General features: G+C 43.5%; 1 pseudogene; it reads right to left on the bottom strand.

Moving 5' to 3' along the window:
- LOC132766022 (zinc finger protein 721-like) overlaps positions 1-23432 on the bottom strand; it is a 45629-nt pseudogene extending 22197 nt beyond the window's left edge.
- Positions 23433-25758: the final 2326 nt, after the last annotated feature.

The raw sequence follows: 25758 nt of genomic DNA on the forward strand, positions 1-25758 counted from the left end.
AAGAGATCAGTCCAAAGTCAAGCCAAGTGCTACTTGAAGCCAAGGGAATCACACATGTTCATCAGGAAATGCTAAATGTTTAGTGTACAGCACCAGAATGTCCAGAGCCCACCGTTTCCCTGTTGCAAAACATGTTATTAGTTTTGTCACAGCTCGTTGGATGATTTCTCTCCTGTATGTAGTCTCTGATGGTTCCAAAAATATGAACCCAAAAAAATAATAATCCTGTTTTGTTTTTTACCCCGTATGAAGTAGGAGGTGTTTCATAAGGGATGAAGTGTGAGTAAAACACTTCCCACAATCCATACATCTGTATGGTTTTTCTCCTGTATGAATTCTCTCGTGGCTCACAAGGGCTGAACTTTGGACAAAAGATCTCCCACACACCTGGCATTTGTACGGCCTCTCTCCTGTGTGGAGTCTTTTGTGGCTCAGCAAGTATGAACTGTAGGAAAAACATTTCCCGCAATCTGGGCATTCGTATGGTTTTTCTCCTGTATGAGTTCTCTGGTGGCTTACAAGGGATGAATTCTGAGTAAAACATTGCCCACACTCCTGGCATTCGTACGGTTTATTTCCTGTATGGATGCTCTGGTGTTTCACAAGTGATGACTTCCAAGGAAAACACTTCCCACACTCCTGGCATTGGTATGGCTTCTCTCCTGTGTGGAGTCTTTTGTGCTTCATCAAATCTGAACTGCAAGTAAAACATTTCTCACACTCCTGGCACTGGTGTGGTTTCTCTCCAGTGTGACGTCTTTGGTGCCTCACAAAGGCTGAACGGTCAGCAAAACATTTCCCACACATCTGGCATTGGTATGGCTTCTCTCCTATGTGGAGTCTTTTGTGCCTCACTAAGGCTGAACTGTCAGAAAAACATTTCCCACATTCCTGGCAGTGGTATGGCTTCTCTCCTGTGTGGAGTCTTTTGTGTCTCGCCAAGGCTGAACTGTAAGCAAAACATTTCCCACATTCCTGGCAGTAGTATGGCTTCTCTCCGGTGTGGAGTCTATTGTGGCTCAGCAAGTCTGAACTGTTAGCAAAACATTTCCCACACTCCTGGCATAGGTATGGCTTCTTTTTTGTGTGGAGTTTTTTGTGCTCCACCAATTGTGAACTGTCAGCAAAACATTTCCCACAATCCTGGCAAATGCACGGTTCCTCTCCTGTGTGAAACCCGTCATATTTCCCAAAGTGTGAACTCTGGAGAAAAGATTCCTCACATTCCTGGCTTATAAAACCCTCAGTTCCTTCAAAGATTTCTTCTTGGCTCAGATCTTTATAATCAGCAGCACTCTGGAGAAAAGATTCCTCACTTTCCTGGCTTACGAAATCCTCAGTTCCTTCAAAGATTTCTTCTTGGCTCAGATCTTTATAATCAACAACACTCTGGAGAAAAGATTCCTCACATTCCTGGCTTATGAAATCCTCAGTTCCTTCAAAGATTTCTTCTTGTCTCAGATCTTTATAATCAGCAACACATTTTTCTGACACCTTCCATTTACAATGGCTTTCCCCAGCAATGAGTGTCTTGTGAAGTATAAGTCCCATATTTTGTGTAAAACACTGTCCACATACATTGCATTTGTAGGGCCTTTCTCTGGCAGAACCTTCATCTTCTTTGTGATTTTCCTGGTGTCTAGGAAGGCCCCCATCGTGTCCCAAATGCTTCCCGTGTTTGGTGTTCCAGTTATCTGCTGTAAAGAAGAAGGACAGAAACAATAATTTCTCTGTGTGACTTATTAGGACTCCAGATAAATGGTATAAGGAGAAGATTAAAATTATCCTTAAAACAACATACATATGCCCCACAACCTTTGCTTCAGGGATTCTTGTGCCATTTATTTATTTATTTACCCAATTTATACCCCACCCTTCACAACCCCAAGGGAGACTCAGAGCGACCTCACATATTGACAATGCCTTAAAATAATATTCAGTTGGTAAACATCTACACTAGAAAACCAGAGAATTAAAACATCTAAAAACAATTACATCAATTATTAAAACCACATAATCCGAAGTCATAGTCCAGGGCCATTCCAATTGTCATTACACACAATCTACGTTCATTTATTGCACTGCAGTAATTCTCCAAAACCTTGGTTCCATAGCCATGTTTTAACTTTCTTTCTGAAGGCTAGAAGGGAAGGAGATGATCGAATATCACTGAGAAGTTCCATAGTTGTGGGGCCACCACTGAGAAGGCCCTGTCTCTCGTCCGCATCAGTCACATCTGTGAAGGAGGCAGGACTGAGAGCAGGGCCTCCCCAGCAGATTTTAATCTCCGCAATGGCTCATAGAAGGCAATATGTTTGGACAGGTAAGATGAATCCCAAATGGAGCAGAAGGGATGAGGGTAGTCCAATTGAGGCTGCATTTCATTCAATCCTCCTTGCCCAAAGGTGTTTGGAGGCTTTATAAGGAAAGTGATATAATAAACCTGTTCCCAGTTTGAACACCATTGTTTTTCATGATCCATTCTCTAGCCAATCTGTTTCCTCCCTCTCCTTGCCTCTCTCTTTCTCTCACACACTCACAAGTGACTGATCTGGGGTGACTACTCTTGATCAGTCTTCCAGGAAGCCACCTTGAAATAGCAAATCAGCTGAGAGAAAAAGAAGGGAGATTTTCTCCTGAATCAAGAAGGCTAAGGGCAGATCTTCTGCAATAAAAAGGGGGCTGTCCAGACAACATTCTGCCCAAATTGGAATTAATCTGCCACAAATCAGTTTAAGGGGCTTTTGTGGAGGGGGTTACTGTCAGTACAACATTTGGACACCCACCCCAGAAAGCGCTTTCTGGGTGCGTGAGGACAGGGCCCCACAGAACAGTCACGTTTTTAAAATGCAAATGCGAATGCTCGTGGGATAAAGCTCTGTCTGGAAAGGTCCTAAGGCGGTTTTAAACATTGCATTTTAATATTAAGACAAATGTTTTTAATGTTTATGTATGCATATGATGTTTATGTATGCATATAATGAATAGCAACAGTCAGAACAGACCATGGAACAACAGACTGGTTCAAGATTGGGAAAGGCGTATGGCAGGGTTGTATCCTCTCATCCAACCTATTCAACTTGTATGCAGAACACATCATGCAACGTGTGGGGCTTGACGAATGCAAGGCTAGGGTAAAAACTGCTGGAAGAAACATTAACAACCTTAGATGTGCAGATGACACCACTTTGATGGCCAAAAGCGAGGAGAAGCTGAGGAGCCTTCTATTCAAGGTGAAAGAAGAAAGCACAAAAGCGGGTTGCAGTTAAACATAAAAAAAATTATGGCAACAAGACTGATTGATAACTGGCAAATAGAGGGAGAAAACGTGGAAGATAGATGCTTTTGAACTGTGGTGTTGGAGGAAAGTTCTGAGAGTGCCTTGGACAGTGAGAAGATCATCTAGGGAGGCCCTGCTCTCGACCCCGCCACTATCACAAGTGAGGTTGGCGGGGACGAGGAGCAGGGCCTTCTCAGTGGTGGCCCCCCACCTGTGGAACTCACTCCCCGGGGCGATTAGATCAGCGACTTCCCTTTTGGGGTTCAGGAAAAAATTGAAGACCTGGATATGGGACCAAGCTTTTGGACACTCTGGCAGCTAAAGAAAAGATCTGACGATAAACAAGGACAGATGGAATGGAATGGATATACGGAACTCTGAACACTGAGCATGAGAATGTTTTGCTATTTCATTATGTATTGATGTTTTTAATCTGTTAACTGTTTGAATTGCTTTTCTGTATTGTTTGTTAATTGATTCAGGCATCGAATTGTGCCTTCGTCTGTAAGCCGCCCTGAGTCCCCCCTCGGGGATGAGAAGGGCGGGGTAGAAGTAATTGAAATAAATAAATAAATAAGATCCAACCAGTCCATACTTCAGGAAATAAAGCCTGACTGCTCATTGGAGGGAAGAATAGTAGAGGCCAAGATGAAGTCCTTTGGCCACATCATGAGAAGAAAGGAAAGCTTAGAGAAGACAATGATGCTGGGGAAAATGGAAGGAAAAAGGAAGAGGGGCCGACCAAGGGCAAGATGGATGGATGGTATCCTTGAAGCGACTGGCTTAACCTTGACATTGAAGGAGCTAGGGATGGGGACAGCCAACAGGGAGCTCTGACATGAGCTGGTCCATGAAGTCACAAAGAGAGGGAAGTAACTGAATATACAACAACATAATGAATTCATGTCCCGGCATTGAATGTTTGCCATATATATGCTATGCTCTGCCCCGAGTCCCCTTCGGGGGGAATATAAATATTTCAGCTAAATAAATAAATAAATAAGGGAATCAAATGAACAGACTGCGCTCTGGCACCACGAGATGCAGAGCCAATCTTAAGAAATGGGGCTACAAAGTTGAATCTGCAACATGCGAGTGTGGAGAAGAGCAAACCACAGACCACCTGCTGCAATGCAACCTGAGCCCTGCCACATGCACAATGGAGGACCTTCTTGCGGCAACACCAGAGGCACTCCAAGTGGCCAGATACTGGTCAAAGGACATTTAACCAGCTACCAAGTTTGTTTGTTTTGTTCTGTTACAAATGTAGTACAATGTTTCTGGTTGCGGATACACGATAAATAAATAAACTACTAATGTGTCTTAGTGATCGTATCTCCCTTTATGAACCAGCGTGAGCACTAAGATCTGCTAGGGACTCCCTTCTCTCGCTTTCACCTCCATCACAAGTGCGGTTGGTGGGGACGAGAGAGTATTACAGGATGTGCATATGTATCCTAGTCTTTACAATGATCATTGTCTCTATGGGTGTGTGTTGAGGAAGAACACCTGGACAATTAAGCAATTAAGCTTGAGCCACACCCTGCATGGAGTATATCATGAGGAGTGCTTCATGGTGTATTTAGATGGAGATGGTGATCAGATGATCAGGAAGAGACCAGATGGGACTTCTATACTACAGGACTTGCTGAAGATCCTGAACAATTTACTACAAGACTCCTCACACCAATGAAGAAGAGAATGCATGATTTTAATGCATTGGAATTTTGTTTGAGTTATTTCGCTGCAATGGACTAAGTTTATTTTCAAGGCTGGTTATTTTGTAAAGCTGCATATTTATCTCTGACTACTCAAGAGTAAATTTTGTTTTTCCTTTTACTCTGACTCTGTGTGATTCAACTAGAGGGCTGGGGCTGGGAAGACTACTGGGTAGCTTCTGTATAGACTGATAAACCGCAACAGAGAGGACCTTCTTGGTGGTGGCCCCTCGACTCTGAACCTCTCTCCCAGGGAGATTAGGTCATCCCCCCTTCTGTCCACCTTCTAGAAAGACTTGAAAACTTGGATGTTCCAATGTGCCTTTGAATAATGATTTAACTGCTGGTTAAGTCTGCCTAGCCCTAATCTTTTCAGTTGGATTCCAGCACTTTATTCCCAGCCCTGGACCTATTGTTTGTGTTTGCACAAGCCCTTGTCCTGCCCTATTAGTCTAAAATCTGGACATGCCCATTTTTCTCAGCTACTGGTTGGTTAATACTTGATTTATGTTTTATGATGTTTTACATCTTATTGGCTTCACTGTTTCTAATATATTTTATTGTATACGTTATTAATTGTGTTCCTTGTAATCTTGTTTATATTAGGCTTGGTCGCCACGTGAGCTGCCCCGAGTCCCTTCAGGAAGATAGAGGCAGGATACAAGAATAAAGAAGTTGTTGTTATTATTCTTATTATATGTTTCTAACATAAGCCCAGCCTTGAGGATCCTCCGTGATTGAGATGATTTTGGAAATGACTTCCACTAGAGAGCTGCTAATTGGGATACTGCATTTTGAAATAGAAATCCCCATCTGTGAGGGAGCCTTACCAAAAGAACCCACCATCCCATGAATCTCCTCCATGAGCTGCACGTGGAAGGCTTTCTGATCAGAATTCAGGAGAGCCCACTCCTCCAAAGAGAAATGGACAGCCACCTCCTCAAAGGTGATTGGGCCCTGCTAGAAAAAGAACACATTTCCTTCTCACATAAAAGAATTAAAAAAAATTTTAAAGAATCTCTTTGAAATTATTTACATTTCCTTTGGTTCAGTTTTTTCTGTTTCAAGAGATGTTTGATGATTTAGCCAATAACAAATGACCCCCAGGCATCTCCATTCCTCCTCTCCCAGGAATCCTTCTGCTTACCTGATTCAGTTCCACACCATCACAAAGCGGAAGAAACCATTGTGGATTTGCCAATAGCATCATTCCAGCCCCTGGGAGAGACAGCAAGATGTGGAAAGCTTATCACATAAACATGTCTCAGAGATCCTAAAAAGAAACCTATGAGGAAATGACCTTAAAAACACAGCAGCATTCTCCAGGCCAGGGATATATCACACTTTGGAGTTTAGGCCATTTTAACACATGCAGTGCTTTAAGTAGGTTGGATTGAAACTTGTACTGGGCTTGGTATTTCAATTAACTAAAATTATTATTTGTTGTTTGTTTGTCTTCCAGCTCAGTTTCAGGGCTCATCTTAGGTTCGGTTCCCACCTGAGAACATACTGAAGGGCTGAACTGTCTGTCAGACCCAACTTAAGACTAATGTACAAGTATTGCAAGAAAGAAAACTGCAAGTCTCAAAGAAATAACACGATTTGAACCAAATGCCTATCTATATATTCATCTCAAGGCCAAATGATCCTGGATGTGCACAATTTCAATCTCAAACTGATTAGAGTTGTGCCACAATTCCAAGGGGAAATTTATATAAGACAGCAAAACACTCAATGAGTTCCTTCTTACCCTCCAAGGCTGCAGCCCCATCTCCTTTCTGCTTGAGCTCCTCCTCCTGGAGGCTCTGGGTGGTGTCTGTTGGAGATTTCTCAGATTCAGGGACATCAGGGTGGACTTCAATGCAGTTATTTTGGGCCTGAAAGAACAAAGAGTATTCCAGAAGTAGTATAAAGAATTTTTTTTTTAAAAAAAAATCAGACTTGTGTGCAGAAACTGCATCGATTTTTTTAAAAGAATAACTCTGAGTTTGAAACAAATACCATATTCCCCCTCTCATCATTTTCAATGTGATATCTGGGGTCAAGAAATTTGGGTAGAGCAGCAACTTAGCTTACAGTGGATATGGAGGTGAGAGCAGGAGGGGCAGAGAAGGAGGGAATGGGGACTGCTTAGGGTCCTATTGGTCCCATCTTGGAAGAAAGGCAGGATGTACACTTAATCTCTCCATCGGTCCCAAGGTGCGTGAAGCCAAGAGGCAATGCTCTCACCTGTCCTTCCTGCTTCTCGTCCTCTGCCCGACTCAGGAGGAAGCCTTCCGCCAGGGCCACCGCCTGGGAAGAGGTCTCTGCCCCACACTCTCGGACCCAGCTCCCCATCTCTGGGGGCAGGATGCTCAGGAACTGCTCCAGGATCACCAGGTCCAGCATCTCCGCCTTGGTGTGTTGCTCTGGCTTCAGCCACTGGCGGCAGAGAGAGTGGAGGCGGCTGCAAACCTCTCTGGGTCCCTCACCCTCTCGGAAGGAGCACCGCCTGAAGCGCTGTGTGTGTGAACTATAAAGGGCCACACTCTGGGACTTATGTGTAGTTTTTTTCCATGATGCTCCACTGCTCCCAAGTCCTGCTTCAGGTCCAGATGAGTTAGGTATCTCCATGTTGGAACCACTGTTTGTAGAAGTAAATTGGATCCAAGATGCTTTTCCTCCCTCTTCTCTCAAGGGAAAGAAATCCCAAAACAAGCTCTACTCCAAAATTCTCAGCCAACAATCACATTTCCTCTGTGAAAGAAAGGCAGAATTAGACAACAGGCTTTGGGATACTTATTCTTGGAAAATAAAAAACAAGTCCTGAATTTATTCCAGAGCCAGGTAATGCGGGGCCCTCCTTCCACTTGGGACTTATTTATTTATTATGTATTTAAAACATTTATATTCCGCCCTTCTCACCGTGATGGGGACTCAGGGCGGAGCACAGCATATATACAGCAAATAATAATAATAATAAAACTTTATTTATATATCGCTCCATCTCCTTGAGGGGACTCAGAGCGGTTCCCAGGTAACATCACAAAACATACAAAGTAAAAACAACCATAAGATTAACAGAACAAAATATAAGCATAAAAACTGTCGCCATAACACACATATATTAAAAGTAATCCTACTTGTTCAAGGCAATTTAAAAGGCTGGGCCAAGATTTGTGCAAGCCCAAAAATCCTAGGAAGCCTGGAAATTAAGTGCAATGCTATAATAGGTATGGGTCTGTGGCTGTTCATTCTGGGGCTGATTAGAGGAAATGTATAAGTATGTGAGAGGAAGCCACAGGGAGGAGGGAACAAGCTTGTTTTCTGCTTCCCTGGAGACTAGGACGCAGAACAATGGCTTCAAACTACAAGAGAGGAGATTCCATCTGAACATGAGGAAGAACTTCCTGACTGTGAGAGCCGTTCAGCAGTGGAACTCTCTGCCCCGGAATGTGGTGGAGGCTCCTTCTTTGGAAGCTTTTAAACAGGGGCTGGATGGCCATCTGTCAGGGGTGATTTGAATGCAATATTCCTGCTTCTTGGCAGAATAGGGTTGGACTGGATGGCCCATGAGGTCTCTTCCAACTCTTTGATTCTATGATTCTATGAAATGATCTGGGTAATTGGTAGAAAAAATAAGGTCATATTCGACAATGTGTAGGGCTGAGTTAGAACTGGTCTTGTTGAAACCACCAGATCTTCAAGCTCTTACGAAAGGAGGGGAGGGATGGGGCCTGTCTTATTTCCCTTGGAAGGGTGTTCAATGCCGGGACACAAATTCTTATATACATACATAAACATTAAAAACATTGTATTGTCGAAGGCTTTCATGGCTGGAATCACTAGGTTCTTGTGGGTTTTTTCAGGCTATAGGGCCATGTTCTAGAGGCATTTCTCCTGACGTTTTGCCTGCATCTATGGCAAGCATCCTCACTACCTCTGAGGATGCTTGCCATAGATGCAGGCGAAACGTCAGGAGAAATGCCTCTAGAGCATGGCCCTATAGCCCGAAAAAACCCACAAGAACCTATTAAAAACATTTATCACAATATTAAAATACACCATTTAAAACCGTCCTAGTCATCCACGTCAATTCTAATTGGCCTGGTAATCTTTGCTTCTCCAGCCTCCAGGCCCACCTGGCCTCATCTGGCCTCCCACGGAGCTCCCATTCAGTCCCAACCCACACTGAATTCCCCGGTAATTCCTTTAACTTTTTTTTTTGTCGTGTCAGAAACTGCAAGTCGCTTCTGGTGTGAGAGAATTGGCCGTCTGCAAGGACGTTGCCCAAGGGACACCCGGATGTTTGGATGTTTGGATGTTTTACCATCCTTGTGGGAGGCTTCTCTCATGCTAGGACGCGGAACAATGGCTTCAAACTACAAGAGAGGAGATTCCATCTGAACATTAGGAAGAACTTCCTGATTGTGAGAGCCGTTCAGCAGTGGAACTCTCTGCCCTGGAGTGTGGTGGAGGCTCCTTCTTTGGAAGCTGGATGGCCATCTGTCAGGGGTGATTTGAATGCAATATTCCTGCTTCTTGGCAGGGGGTTGGACTGGATGGCCCATGAGGTCTCTTCCAACTCTTTGATTCTATTATTCATGTCCCTGCATGAGGAGCTGGAGCTGACAGAGGGAGCTCATCTGTGCTCTCCCCAGATTCGAACCTGCGACCTGTCGGTCTTCAGTCCTGCTGGCACAGGGGTTTAACCCCCTGTGCCACCGGACTCACCTATTCCTTCAGACTCACCTATTCCTTCAGCTGATGCTTCATGATCCATAGCCTTTCTTGTAGAGAAGAACCAAGAGACTTTGAAACAAGAAAGGAAAATCAATATAACAACTAAATAAAGTATTTGGTAATCCAGATGACAAACAGGAACTCTGAATTATTTGGAGGTGGGGGGGTGGGAAGCACCCACAGAAGCAGATGAGTGGGTTGGGAGGGACAAGCCATTGGCCCTCTGGCTGCCTCTCTCCCTCCTCCCAAGGATCCCCCAGTTGGAGAACCTGATGACCCCCAACCCCATGTGAGTCCAGGCCTGGGCCCACTCCAGCCCTCCCTCCAGCTGTTTTGGGCTTCAGCCCCTCTTTGGCCCTTTGGAGAAGGAATGGGAAGAAGGCTCACCACAAGGAGAAGAAGAGGCAGGATGCAAAGAGAAGGAGGAGGAGGAGTGGAGGCCAAAGGGACAACTCTTCTCTTCTCTTTTCTCCCAGCCGGAAGTGGAGGGAGTTTGGTTCCTAGAGGGGCAGAACAGGCAAGTCTGAGGAGGCCCACTTCCTTCCTGCCTCTCTGGGAACCACACTCCCTGCCCTTAACCCTTCCTTGCCCAGCATTCCACTCTAAGGAGGGGGAAAGAGCATCTCTCCAAAGCCCTGCAAACAAAGGACTCAAGATGAAGGCAGAGATACAGCCATGGAAGACAAATTCTGCATTCAAGTTGCCCCTGATAACCTGCAATTAGGAAAAGCATTGAAATATTTTCCAAGATAGTTTGCTCAGTGTCTCTAGAAAAGACCCACAACATGTTCTAGAGCAGTGATGGGCAACCTTTTGAGCTTGGTGTGTCAGAATTTGCCAAAAACCTGAGCATAACTTGGGTGGAGTGTCACGTCAAGAAAAAAAACACCATAATTTTGCAACATTTATAGTTTAAATAAGAAAAATGTATAATCCATGCTGAGTTATGGAGTGAACAATGCTCAAACGTGCATATGTTAAATTTGTAGAGCCTTTTACAAATTTAAGGATTGAATTAGATTGGCTCTTATAAGGTGTCTTTCTCTGTATGTGGCCACATGTGTCTGCGTGTCATCAAAAAGAGCCATGTGTGTCAATGCTGACACGCGTGTCATAGGTTCACCATCATGGTTTTAGAGGCATTTCTCCTGACGTTTCGCCTGCATCTATGGCAAGCATCCTCAGAGGTAGTGACGTCTGTTTGAACTAGGCGAAACGTCAGGAGAAATGCCTCTAGAACAGGGGTCAGGAACCTTCGGCTCTCCAGGTGTGGTGGACTTCAACTCCCACAATTCCTTGAGGCTCGGCATTCGCCCCAAAGGCTTACCTTGGCCCAACGAGGTTTGTTTGGCTCTACGTTACGCTCGTCTCTCCCCCTTTGCTGCCCGTCCTCCATGAAAAAGAGCCAAACAAACCTCGTTGGGCCAAGGTAAGCCTTTGGGGCGAATGCCGAGCCTCAAGGAATTGTGGGAGTTGAAGTCCACCACACCTGGAGAGCCGAAGGTTCCCCATGCCTGCTCTAGAACATGGCCCTATAGCCCGAAAAAAACCACAAGAACCTAGTGATTCCAGCCATGAAAGCCTTCGACAATACAATCAGGGAGCCCTTGACAGGAAGATGGGACGGAAAGGAAGACTGGAGGAAACTGGAAGGAGGGAAGATGGAAGGAAGAGGAAAGGAAAGTAAAGGAAGGAGGAAGAAAAAGATGGGAAGAAAGAAAAGGAAGAAAGAGGGAACGAGGGAAGGAAGGAAAAGAAGAAAGTAAGAAGGAAGGATGGAAAGAAGAGGAAGAAAAAAAGGATGAGAAAGAAAAAGAATCATAGAATCAAAGAGTTGGAAGAGACCTCATGGGCCATCCAGTCCAACCCCATTCTGCCAAGAAGCAGGAATATTGCATTCAAACCACCCCTGACAGATGGCCATCCAGCCTCTGTTTAAAAGCTTCCAAAGAAGGAGCCTCCACCACACTCCGGGGCAGAGAGTTCCACTGCTGAACGGCTCTCACAGTCAGGAAGTTCTTCCTCATATTCAGATGGAATCTCCTCTTGTAGTTTGAAGCCATTGTTCCATTGCGTCCTAGTCTCCAAGGAAGCAGAAAACAAGCTTGCTCCCTCCTCCCTGTGGCTTCCTCTCACATATTTATACATGGCTATCATATCCCCTCTCAGCCTTCTCTTCTTCAGGCTAAACATGCCCAGCTCCTTAAGCCGCTCCTCATAGGGCTTGTTTTCCAGACCTGTGATCATTTTAGTCGCCCTCCTCTGGACACATTCCAGCTTATCAATATCTCTCTTCAATTGTGGTGCCCAGATTGGACACAATATTCCAGGTGTGGTCTAACCAAAGCAGAATAGAGGGGTAGCATGACTTCCCTAGATCTAGACACTATGCTCCTATTGATGCAGGCCAAAATCCCATTGGCTTTTTTTGCTACCACATCACATTGTTGGCTCATGTTTAACTTGTTGTCCACGAGGACTCCAATATCTTTTTCACACGTACTGCTCTCGAGCCAGGCATTGTCCCCTATTCTGTATCTTTGCAAAAAGACGAGAAGGAAGGAAGGCAGTAAGGGAAGAAAGAAATGGAATAGGGAAGTAGGGTTGGAAAGATAGGAAAGAAAAAGGGAGAGGAAGAGATGGATGACAAGAAGACAATACTAGAATCATATTTTATTTATTTGTTTGTTTGTTTGTTTGTTTACAGTATTTATATACCGCTTTTCTCACCCCGAGGGGGACTCAAAGCGGTTTACACATAGATAATGGCAATAATTCAATGCCTTACTTACAACTACAATAGTAAAACCACACTTTAGACATAAATCATATTTAAAAAGTACATCATCAGATATCAAAACCGTTATTAAAACCATAAAACAATCTCATCAGTCGAGTCGCCGTCCCAGTCCTTGTCCCACTAAAAGCTGCATTCATCTATTGTCCGAAGGCCTGGTTCCAGAACCATTATTTAAATTTTTTTTCTAAAGGTCAGGAGCGAGGGAGCAGATCTTGCCTCCTTTGGGAGTGTGTTCCATAGGTGGGGGGCCACAGCTGAGAAGGCCCTGCTCCTCGTCCCCGCCAACCACATTTGCGCTGTTGATGGGAGCGAGAGCAGGGCCTCCCCGGATGATCTTAAATTCATAGAGTTGGAAGAGACCTCATGGGCCATCCAGTCCAACCCCATTCTGCCAAGAAGCAGGAAAATTGCATTTGAAGCACCCCTGACAGATGGCCATCCAACCTCTGTGTAAAACTGACACAAAAACACAGTATGTCACAGCAAACGAGATATATATGCAGGATTTCATATCGCAAAATCACAAGTCGAACACTTCCCAAGCGTCTAGGACTGTGTGATGTTGTTGTTGTTGTTGTTATTATTATTATTATTATTATTATTTATTACATGCTCCCACTGCCTCTCCACACTTAACCATATTACACAACTGTAATATGCAACCCAATATTGCCATGGTCATTTGGTCAAAAAAGATTCACCTTTGATTGTACACCTTAGATTTGCGTACTGATATTTGATGTTCTCAAGCAATTGGAAGGGACTAGTTGGGAAGCTTGTATTAACTATACAAACACTGTTGTTTCTTTACATCAGCAAACGTTGGCCCTCCAGATGTTTGGACTTCAACTCCCAGGGATCCCAGCCAGCTTACCGACTGTTAAGAATTGTGGGAGTTAATTAGACACAATTGGAAGCTGGATGGAACAAACAAAGGAGAAGAATAATACAATGGAATTTTAGGTGAATTAAATATATCATGGTACCACTGGATACAATTGGAGGCAATAGTTTAGAAGTTGGAGGGGAAGGAGCTTGGGGGAAAGAGAGCAAACGAAAATTGAAAACCTAATATTAAAAGACCAGATGAAAGAAGAAAACGAGTATCATAAAGATAACCAGTATGATATATAAAATACTAATAGAGATTAAATGGAGGGGGGGGCACTATAATAATACTATACAGAGAAGCCATTGAAATCCACAAGCTTGCGGACAATTTCAACAGAAAGGAAGAAACCATGTACAAAATCTGGCTACCAGTAGTAAAAAAAAAAAACCCTCTAAAATCATAACAGTAAATAAATAACACTCAAAAACAGGGGAATTCCAGACGAGAAACAATCAGGAACAGCTAATCACCTCTTAACAAAGGATTCCCCCAGGCAGTAAGAAGCCACACCTTGAAAGTGCTAGGACATTAAATGCTAATCAAGATGGCCAATTGAAACATTCACACTTGCCTCAAGCAGACAACAGTTTTTTCTCCCACCCTAGACATTATTCCACAGATATATAAACCCCACTTGCCTTGTTTCCAACAGACCTCACAACCTCTGAGGATGCCTGCCGTAGATGTGGGTGGAACGTCAGGAGAGAATGCTTCTGGAACATGGCCAGACAGCAACCCTATAATAATAATCTTTATTTATATCCCATCACCACCTCCCTGAAGGTACTCAGGACGGTTTACAAGGCAACTTACAGGTTGCAGCAGATAACATAAAATGGTACATAAGTTTAAAACAATAACACATACAATCATAACAACTCACATAACATAAAAGAGAATTGCTCAACTTTAAAAATGCAGAACACAAGCAAGGGAACTATGGGAGGAGGAACTGGGAACAAAAATAGGAGAAAGGATTATGGAGAGCAAGACGCCTCAAGAATTTATCCATCAGAATGAAAGAGAATTACTACAAAATGATATAGAAATGGTACTCGACCCAATAGAGATACATAATATGGATAAGAGCTGTTCGGGGAAAAATGTTGGAGAGATTGCCAAAGAAATGGAAATTTATAATCACGTGTGGTGGCAATGTAAACATATACAGAGGTTCTGGGGGGAAGTTATAATAGAGAAAGAAAGCATTATGAAGGAAAAAAAATAATAGAAATCCGGCCGCTATATTATTATCTTTATATGATAGAGATGACTGGCCAGAAATGGAAAAGAATGTGATAAAGATGTTGTTAACAGTGAAGGGGTGAATAGAGCCCCATTGAAGGGAACTATTAGAATTAGTTCCCTTCAACGGCAGCAAGGCATCTGTCAGGGGTGCTCTGAATGCAATTTTCCTGCTTCTTGGCAGAATGGGGTTGGACTGGATGGCCCACAAGGTCTCTTCCAACTCTAGGATTCTAAGGCTATTAATAGCAAAATATTAGAAACGAGGAGTAGTAATTAAGACAGAAGAATGGTATAAGGCAGCATTTCTCAATCTGGAAGTTGGGACCCCTGGGGAGGGTCGCGAGGGGGTGCCAGAGGAATCACCAAAGACCATAAGAAAATACAGTATTTTATGTTGGTCATCTGGGTTCTGTGTGGAAAGTTAGGTCTAATGCTATTGTTAGTAGTGTTCAGAATGCTCTTTGATTGTAGGTGAACTATCAATCCCAGCAACTACAACTCCCAAATACCAAGGTCTATTTTCCCCAAACTCCTCCAGTGTTGACATTTTGGCATATTGAGTATTTATACCAAGTGTGGTCCAGATCTATCATTGTTTGAGTCCACAGTGCTCTCTGGATGTAGGTGAACTACAACTCCAAAACTCAAGGTCAATGCACTCCAAACCCTTCAAGTATTTTCTTTTGGTCATGGGAGTTCTGTGTGCCAAGTTTGGTTCAATTCCATCGTTGGTGGAGTTCAGAATGCTCTTTGATTGTAGGTGAACTATAAATCCCAGCAACTACAACTCCCAATGGACAAAATCAGTTCCCCAACCCCACCAGTATTCAGTTTTGGGCATATCGGGCTTTTGTGCCAAATTTGATCCAGTGAATGAAAATATATCCTACATCTCAGATATTTACATTACGATTCATAACAGTAGCAAAATCACAGTTATGAAGGAGCAACGAAAATAATGTTATGGTTGGGGGTCACCACAACATGAGGAACAGTATTAAGGGGTCATAGAATTAGGAAAGTTTAGAACTACTGGTATAAGGAAATATGGAAATTAGCAATAAAGTATAAATTAATGGGTAATGTAAAGGTAATGGGAAAAAATGATTGAAGATACATTGAGAAAAGAAGAAGGGAAGCAACCCGCAGAAGAAGAAATGAAGTTTTGGTGGGATCAGAAAGAAAGAAGCATGATGAGGACCACAAAGGGGGAAGAGAGAAGAAATATATATATGAATTATAGAGATTGTATTTTGTAATGAAATGGAATAGAAACGTAATAAAATTATTATTATTAATAATAAAAAGAATTGTGGGAGTTGAAGTTCAAAACCACCTGGAGGGCCAAAGTTTGCCCAGGCCTGTATATACTCGAGTATAAGCCAAACCGAATATAAGCCGAGGCACCTAATTTTACTACAAAAAACTGAGAAAACGGATTGACTCGAGTATAAGCCAAGGGTGGGAAATGCAGTAGCTCCTGGTAAATTGCAAAATAAAAATAGATACTAATTACATTACATTAATTGAGGAATCAGTAGGTTATATATTTTTGAATATTTACAAAAATGGTAATTTAAGATAACTGTCCAACTCTGATTAAATGATTATGTCCCTTCTTCAATGTAAATGTGCTTACGTATCCTTCCAATAATAATAAAGAGGGCAACATAACAAATGTAATAATAACAATAATAAAAAGAGTAAAATAATGAATGTAGCAATAACAATTATAGAGTAAAATAGTAAATGTATAATAATAGATTAACATGATAAATGTAATAATAATAAATAGAATAAAATAATAAATTAAATGAAAATATAATAATAATAATAATAATAATAATAATAACAATAATAATAATAATAATAACAGAGTAAAGTAATAAATAACTTTGACTCGAGTATAAGCCGAGGGGGACTTTTTCAGCCTAAAAAAGGGCTGAAAAACTAGCCTTATTCTTGAGTATATACAGTATTTCCTTCATGTATAAGATCCAGGGATTTAAATTTTGCGAAATAGATTGAATTATCTCAGTCTATAACAAAATCTATTATTTATAAAATTGTTAATCCTAAAATAACAACAAGGCTCGTGTTTTTCAATAGGGATTAAAAGTGTGTGTGCCAGGAGCAGGGAAACAGGTAGGAAATGCTAACCAGAAATACAATTTGAACATCAAGGGAAATAATGGTGCAAGCATTTGGCCCTGCTCTCGGTCCTGCCTACTTTGCAGATGCGTTTGGCAGGGACGAGAAACAGGGCCTTCTCAGTGGTGGCCCCTTGGCTGTGGAACGCCCTACCTAGGGATATAAGAGCGGCCCCCTCCCTTCTGACTTTCCGCAGAAAGGTTAAAACCTGGCTTTTTGAGCAAGTTTTCGCTAATGCAGCATAATCTGGTAAATATGAAATCATTGAACAACTTGACGATGCAGTTGGATAATGATTTTGGAAAGGAGACGCTTATGATCATGTTTCTTTGTGGCTTTATACCGTTTTTATACTATAAGCTAAATATTTTAATAGCCTTATTTTAATAGTTTTAATTTATGACTGTTTTAATTGTCTTTTAATTGTGGTGGCATCCAACTGTTGCTAATTGTGAACCGCCTTGAGTCGCCTCTGGGCTGAGAAAGGCGGTATACAAATATGGCAAATAAATAAATAAATAAATTTCCTTTGGCTTGGCCTCAACAGAAGCACTGTCTTCAGTTCTGGAATCCTGGCTAAAAAAACAGGATTCATAAACTGGAAATTTGCAACCAAGGTGGTAAAGGAGCTGGAAAGTAAGCCCAAAGGAAGAATTGATGGAATATATATATATAAACAAGTGACATGACAATCGTATTTAACCCTCTGAAGGATCGTCACAGGGAGCTTGCTTTCTGCTACTCCAAGAATAGGACCTCAACTTAGGGATTCAAATGACAAGGATGGGACTCCACCAAATCTTAGGCAAAACCTCAGTTTGAAATCAGATGGCTGATCACGGGAAAGCCACTCCAGTCTCACGGTGACACCAGTGTCCAGAGAAGCAAAAGAGTTTTCCAAAACAGTCCCAAGTCAAACAAAGCAAAACAAAAAGACTGAACAAGAGTTCAAAGCCAAGGAGAGTTGTCTAAGAAATCACTCTAAAGTCCAGCCAAGTACTACTTGAAGCCGAGGGAGTCACACGGGTTCATCGGGAAGTGCAGAATGTTTAGTCTACAGCACCAGAAGGTCCAGAAACATTGGTAAGGCTTCTCTCCTATGTGGAGTCTTTTGTGGCTTATCAAGTTTGAACTGCGAGCAAAACAGAAGGTCCGCCATTTTCCCGTTGCAACACATTTTGCTAGCTTTGTCCCAGCTGTTTGGATGATTTCTCTCCTGTATGTTGTCTCTGATGGATCAAAAAGTATGAAACCTGATAAAAACATTTCCCACATGCCTGGTATTTGTATGTTTTTTAACCTGTGTGAATTCCCTGGTGCTTCCTAAGAGTTGAAGTGTGAGCAAAACACTTCCCACAATCCATGCATCTGTATGGTTTTTCTCCTGTGTGAACTCTCTCGTGGCTCACAAGGGCTGTACTATGGGCAAAACATTTTCCACACTCCTGGCATTTGTATGGCTTCATCCCTGTGCGAAGTCTTTTGTGCCTCACTGCAGGAAAAACAAGTCCCACAATCTGGGTATCTGTATGGTTTTTCTCCTGTATGTGTTCTCTGGTTTACAAGAAATGAATTCTGAGCAAAACATTGTCCACACTCCTGGCATATGTACAGTTCCTCTTCTGTGTGGAGTCTTTTGTGCCTCACCAAGTGTGAACTGCGAGCAAAACATTTCCCACACTCCTGGCATTGGTATGGCTTCTCCCCTGTATGAAGTCTTTTGTGCCTCACCAAGTTTGAACTGCAGGAAAAACATTTCCCACAATCTGGGCATCTGTATGGTCTTTCTCCTGTATGTGTTCTCTGGTGGCTTATAAGAGATGAATTCTGAGCAAAACATTGTCCACACTCCTGACATATGTACAGTTTCTCTTCTGTGTGGAGTCTTTTGTGCCTCACCAAGTGTGAACTGCGAGCAAAAAATTTCCCACACTCCTGGCATTGGTATGGCTTCTCTCCAGTGTGGAGTCTTTTGTGGCTTATCAAGTTTGAACTGCGAGCAAAACATTTCCCACACTCCTGGCATTGGTATGGCTTCTCTCCTGTGTGGACTCTTTTGTGGCTCACCAATTGTGAACTGTAAGAAAAACATTTCCCACACTCCTGGCATTGGTATGGTTTCTGTTCTCTGCTGAGTCTTTTGTGGCTCACCAAGTGTAAACTCTGGATAAAAGATTTCCTGTGTTTGGTGTTCCTGTTATCCGCTGTGAAGAAGGACAGAAACAATCATTCTTTAGGGTGAGTGATAAGGATTCTAGGGAAATGCTATAAGAAGGAGGTTGAAATGATCCTTAAAATAACATAGATATGGAGGAAAAGGAGATATAATTGCTGTCCTCTCCCCACCCCTTGTGCAGTAAAGATAAATACTGTTTGACTACCTGGAGCCTCTAAGGGAAGAGTGAATAACATATGCTCCAGAGGTTACGTTTTCCTCAGACCAGCCTGGCTTTTCATTCTGTCTCCTTTTTTTCTGGGGGAATAGATACCTTTTCCCTTTTTCCCTTTTTCTCTAGTGAAAACTTTACCTTGCTATAACTCATTTCACAATCCTTCCCTCCTTTTTATTTCTCTCCCCCAACCTCCAGTTCTCTCTTCCCAGGTTCACTAAAGGTTGCTGGATTATTCTGCTCCAATGTAGAAGGGCCCATATCTAATTTCCGAGTGCTGCAGAAATTGTTACGGTTTTGCCTGACAAAGCTGGAAAGATACAATATAGTGACTCTTAAGAAAAAGGGGAGAACAATAATGAAGGCAGAGAACATGGCTTTTACAAGGGAGCTGCAACTTCTTCACATATGAGAATTTAGGGAAGTGGCAGTGGATATATCAGCTATTTACTAACCTTTAGGGTGGAATAAATATACAGAGTGTTTCAAAATATGCACTCTATTTGAAACAGCTACATTTCTGCAGTTGTGAACCTACCATAAATGACACTCTCACCACTTGAATGAGAGGGGCTAGAGTTTGATTGCTGCTTATATGCCTCTCCCAGTGCACAAAAAATCATTCACAAGCACAGAACATAGAAGGCATTACGTTGCAGGTCACCATCTTGCGAATGACTGAGGCAGGGGCTGTTTGTGTGCTGGGAGAGGCAGCGTAGAAAGAGAGCTTAGCTTCAGATATGCAAAGGCTAGCCTGCCTGGCTGGGAGGACAAACAAGGTTGAATACCACATCGATAATAAGATGGATAGCCACATCTGTGTACCTGAAGCCATGGGAAGTTTGTTCTTTTTAATGATCCATTCTCCAGCCACTCTCTCCGCTAATCTGCTTCCTCCTTCTCCCTCTCTCTCTCTCACACACACACACAGAGTGTGACAGATCTGGGGTGATCGCTGTGAGGGAGTGTGGTACGCTTAGACTTGGCTCCAGTTATGGAAGTCTTCCCACTGTAGTTGGTGCCAACATCACTGTTACTCTGGCACCAAGTCAATGTTACACTTATGTCTTATATTTCTAACAAAACCCTGCTTGAGAACTCTCAGAGATTGTGAAGATTTAAGATATTGCTCCTTCTAGGTAGCCGCTGACCGGGATCCTGCATTTTGAAATAGAAATTCCCATCCGTGAGGGAGCCTTACCAAGAGAGTCCACCATCCCATAAATCTCCTCCATGACCTGCCCGTGCAAGGCTTTCTGATCAGAACTCAGGAGAGCCCACTCCTCCCAAGAGAAATGGACAGCCACGTCCTCAAAGGCAATTGGGACCTGGTGGAAAAAGAACACATTTCCTTCTGACATAAGGGAAATCAAGAAAAAGAATTACAAGAATCTCTTCAAAATGATTTGCATTTCTGTTGGTTCAATCTTTTCTGTTTCAAGAGATATTTGACAATTAAGCCTGGAAGAAATGACCCCCAGGCAGCCCCCGTCCTCCTCTCCCAAGAATCCTTCTGCTTACCTGATTCAGTTCTACTCCATCACAAAGGGGAAGAAACCACTGTGGATTCGGCAACAACATCATTCCAGCCTCTGGGAGAGAGAGCAAGGGGTGGAAAGCTGAACACATAAACATGTTTCAGAGGTGACAACTACAGTCCTGAAAAGAAACCTATGAGGAAATGACCCTATGAACACAGGAACATTCACCAGTCCAGGAATATGTAAAGTTTTAGAGTTTAGGCCATTTTATCTCAACCAGTCCTATGAGTAGGTTTGATTGAAACTATTACTGGGCTTGGTATTTCAATTGACTAAAGTTTCAGGCCTCATCTAAGATTTGGGTTTCACCTGGGGATAAACCATACGGCTGATATTTCAGTCCCACCCAACAAAATTAAAATGTAGAAGTATAACTATAAAGTATAACTGCAAGTCACGCTGAAATTACACCTTTTACAACCAAATGCTACCTATATATTCACCTCAAGGCCAATTTGTTCTGAATGAGCATGGTCTTAATCTCAAATGTAATATGGATGTTCTAATCTACAATCATCCCAAAGGGGAATGTTCACTGGCATAAAAACCCCAAAACTACCAGAAGGGTTCCTTCTTACCCTCCAAGGCTGCAGCCTCATCTCCTTCCTGCTTGAGTTCCTTCAGCCTGAGAGTCTGGGTGGTGTCTGATGGAGGTGTCTCTGATGCAGGGACATTAGACTGGGCTTCAATGCAGTCATTTTGGGCCTGGAAGAGCACAGGGTATACCAGAAGTAGTATGAAAAACTTCAAAAAAAATCACAGACCTATGTGCAGAAACTGCATGGACTTTTTTACAGGAATAACTCTGAGTTTGAAACAAATGCCACGCTCCCCCCTCCCACCATTTTTAATGTGATATCTGGAAGTATACCAGAAATAGTATGGAAAAAGATTAGAAAAGGGTTTTTTCCCCCAATGTAAACAAAAATGCATTCTGACTTTGGCCATATTACCCTTCCCATCATTTTCAATGTGATATCTGGGGCTAACAAATTGGAGTAGAGCAGCAACTGAGCTCACAGTAGATATGGAGGGGAGAGCAGGAGGGGCAGAGCAGGTGGGGAAAGAGGCCGAGGGAGCAGGGTCTGACTTATCTCTGTCATGGGTCCCATCTTGGAAGGAAGGCAGGATGTACGCTTAATCTATCTATTGGTCCCAAGCAGGCCCGTAGCCAGGATTTTGGTTCGGAGGGGGGGGTGAGTTTGATTGGGGGGGGGGGCTGAGTCTGACAGAAAGAGGGTTTACCCTAGCAAACATTTTGTATTGTTACCCCAATACCCCCATGCATATGGAATATATTGAGCATGGTGATCAGATCATGATATGAATAAACATAACAGTTGAAATAAAGTAGCAGTAAGGCCTTCTCGCGGACCACCATGAGAATTTCGGGGGGGCAGGGGCTGAAACCCCTCAAGCCCCTCCCCCCCGGGTACATGCCTGGTCCCAAGATGAGTGAAGCCAAGAGGCAATGCTCTCACCTGTCCTTCCTGCTTCTCGTCCTCTGCCCGACTCAGGAGGAAGCCTTCTGCCAGGGCCACCGCCTGGGAAGAGGTCTCTGCCCCACACTCTCGGACCCAGCTCCCCATCTCTGGGGGCAGGATGCTCAGGAACTGCTCCAGGATCACCAGGTCCAGCATCTCCGCCTTGGTGTGTTGCTCTGGCTTCAGCCACTGGCGGCAGAGAGAGTGGAGGCGGCTGCAAACCTCTCTGGGTCCCTCGCCCTCTCGGAAGGAGGAATGCCTGAAGTGCTGAGGTTGTGTGTCTGAGCTAGAAAGGTCCACACTCAGGAAATTAGGTGTAGCTTTTCCCCAGGATGTCCCACTGCTCCCGAGTCCTGCTTCAGGTCCAGGTGAGCTCTGTCTCTCCATACTGGAATCACTCTTTGATGAAGTAGCAAACTGGATATAAGATCTCTTTCCTTCTCCTTCTCTCAAGGGAAAGAAATCCCTGAACAGGCTCTACTCCAGAATTCTCAGCGAACAATCACATTTTCTCTGTTTAAGAAAGGCAGAATTAGACAACAAGATTTGACAGGCTTTTTAGTTCGAGATTCAAAACCAAGCAGTTTATTTATTTCCGGATAAACCAATGCTGGGCCTCTGCTTCTCCAGCCTCCAGACCCACCCGGCCTCCCATTGAGCTCCCATTCAGTCCCAACCCACAATGAATCTCCCCAAGATCCGTGCCACCGACACCACATGATCCATAGCCTTTCTTGTAAGGAAGAACCAAGAGACTTTGAATCAATATAACAACTAAAGTATAATATTTGGAAATCCAGGTGACAAACAGAAACTCTGAATCATTTAAAAACTTATGGGGAGGAAAGAGGAGCCAGAGAGGCAGGTGAGTGGGTGGGGAGAGGAAAGCCCTGGGCCTCTCTCTCTCTGCCTGCCTCTCCCTCCTCCTAAGGATCCCCTGGTTGGAGAAGTGACAACCTCGCAGTCTATTGTGATTTTCCCTAATCCTATGTGAGTCCAGGCCTGGGCCTACGTTGGCCCTCCCTCCAGGTGTTTTGGTCTTCAGCCCCTCTTCAGCCCTTTGGAGAAGGAATGGGAAGAAGACTCACCGGAAGGAGGAGAAGAGGAGAAGGAGGAGGGAGAGGCCAAAGGGTCCAACTCTTCTCTTCTCTCCCAGCCAGGCAAGGAAGGGTGAAGGGGAAGGAGTTTGGTTCCTAGAGGGACAGGAAAGGCAGGTCTAAGGAGGCCCACTTCCTTCCTGCCCCTCTGGGAACCAAACTCCCTCCCCTTAACCCTTCCTTGCCCAGAGTGACACTGGAAGGAGGGGGAAAGAGCCTCTCTCCAAAGCCCTGCAACCAAAGGACTCAAGACAATGGCATAGATATAGCCATGGAATAAAAATTCTGTTTTCATAGGATAGTTAGCTAAATATATTCTCTCACAGAACGCAGTACGTTAAACTGCTGAGCTGTTGAACTTGCTGACCGAAAAGTCGCAGGTTCGAATCCGGGGGGCAGGGTGAGCCCCCAGTGTTAGCCCCAGCTTCTGCCAACCTAGCCGTTTGAAAACATGCGAATATGAGTAATAATAATAATACCATGTCAGACTACACAGAGAAGCCAATTAAATCCACAAGCATGTGGACAATTTCAACAGAAAGGAAGAGACCATGAAAATGAACAAAATCTGGCTACCAGTATTAAAAAACTCTAAAATTACAACAGCAAAACAGCAGAGAGGAAACAACCAGGCACATCTTAACACCTCTCAACAAAAGATTTTCCCAGGCTCAGCCAGGCCTTCAAATGCTAATGAAGGTGGTCAGTTGAAACATTCACACCTAGCTCCAGCAGAGAAGAGCTCTTTGCCCCACCCCAGCCATTCCACAGATATATAAACCCTTTTTCCTAATTCCAACAGACCTCACTACCTCTGAGGATGCTTGCCATAGATGCAGGCGAAACGTCAGGAGAATGCCTCTAGAACATGGCCCTATAGCCTGAAAAAACCCACAAAAACCTAATAATAATACTTTATTTGTACCCCGCTACCATCTCCCCAAAGGACTCGGTGTGGCTTACATGAGCCCGAGCCCAAACATAACAATACAAGCAATAATAACAACAATAGAAGGAATTAAAAACACAGACAATAAGATGAACAACATTATCAATAAAACAACACATAATTAAAAACAGTGGGAAGGCCAAATGTTAAGTTAAAATTGGAAATAATGCTGGGACATGAACGGAAGGTGATACTGGTGTTTGTGGAAAGGCATACTAGCGGACTTAAAGAAGTGTAAAGTGCTTTGGAGTAGATCAAGAGGTACCGCTCCGGCAGGAAGGTAACGGCGCACCATGCAGTTATGATGGCCACATGACTTTGGAGGTGTCTATGGACAATGCTGGCTCTTCAGCTTAGAAAGGAGATGAGCACCAACCCCCAGAGTCAGACACAGCTGGACTTAATGCCAAGGGAAAACGATTTACCATTACTATTTTCTCCCTACCAAATCCTTGCTCCCCAACCCCACTGAACATTAAAGGTAACTCATCTGTTCAGGGAGCAGAGCAGAGCATCCATTTACATAACAGAGAAAGAAGGTCTCAGCTTGGGGTCAAGTCCCAGGGCTTCCTTTTCCCAAGGAGGAGGAACACAGACTTGGGTGGGAGATACAACAACCCCCCCCCCCCCCCCCACACACACACACACACACAAGCAGGCTCTTCATTGCCCACGGCCTTTGAGACATCACCTAGAATCATAGAATCAAAGAATTGGAAGAGATCTCATGGGCCATCCAGTCCAACCCCCTGCCAAGAAGCAGGAATGTTGCATTCAAATCACCCCTGACAGATGGCCATCCAGCCTGTTAAAAGCTTCCAAAGAAGGAGCCTCCACCTGTTGCCATAGCTTCTCCTCAAAGCCGCACTCTGCCAAGGCCGGGGAAGCTTCAATAGGAGTTTGGTTAGAAGGGTGTCACCGCTTTCCACATTTCAGCCTTGCACATGAATACTACAAAAGAGGGGCAAATATAGTGGAGTAATAAGGAGATAGACCCAGCCGGTCCCCAGTACAACTGACTGGAACTCAGTGAGGTGCAAATTTTCACCTACCTTGTCAGAATAAGTAAAACAAAAATAGAACCCAAAATACATTTGGTACACTTGAGGTTTTGATGGCGCACTTAATATTCAATTTATGCCTTTGCTGCTCAATCCATTGACCTGGTTGGGGATGGAAAATAGCAATACTGGTTCCTGCACACTCTGAAGCACAGATAGGACTTTGAAAACAAGCCGATTTAGGCCCCTTCCACATAGCTGGATAATATCCCACTTTTTCCACTTTGAACTGGAATATATGGTAGTGTGGACTCAGATATCCCAGTTCAAAACAGATATTGTGGGATTTTCTGCCTTGATATTTTGGGTTATGTGGCTATGTGGAAGATGAGATGGTCTTTTTTTCATCCACTTTGTTAGAATAAGTAAAAAAAAATAGAGCTCAAAATACATTGGGTATGCTTGAGATTTTGATGGCACACTTG

Source organism: Anolis sagrei, chromosome 2, assembly GCF_037176765.1.
Source record: "Anolis sagrei isolate rAnoSag1 chromosome 2, rAnoSag1.mat, whole genome shotgun sequence".
NCBI classification, from domain to species: Eukaryota; Metazoa; Chordata; class Lepidosauria; order Squamata; family Dactyloidae; genus Anolis; species Anolis sagrei.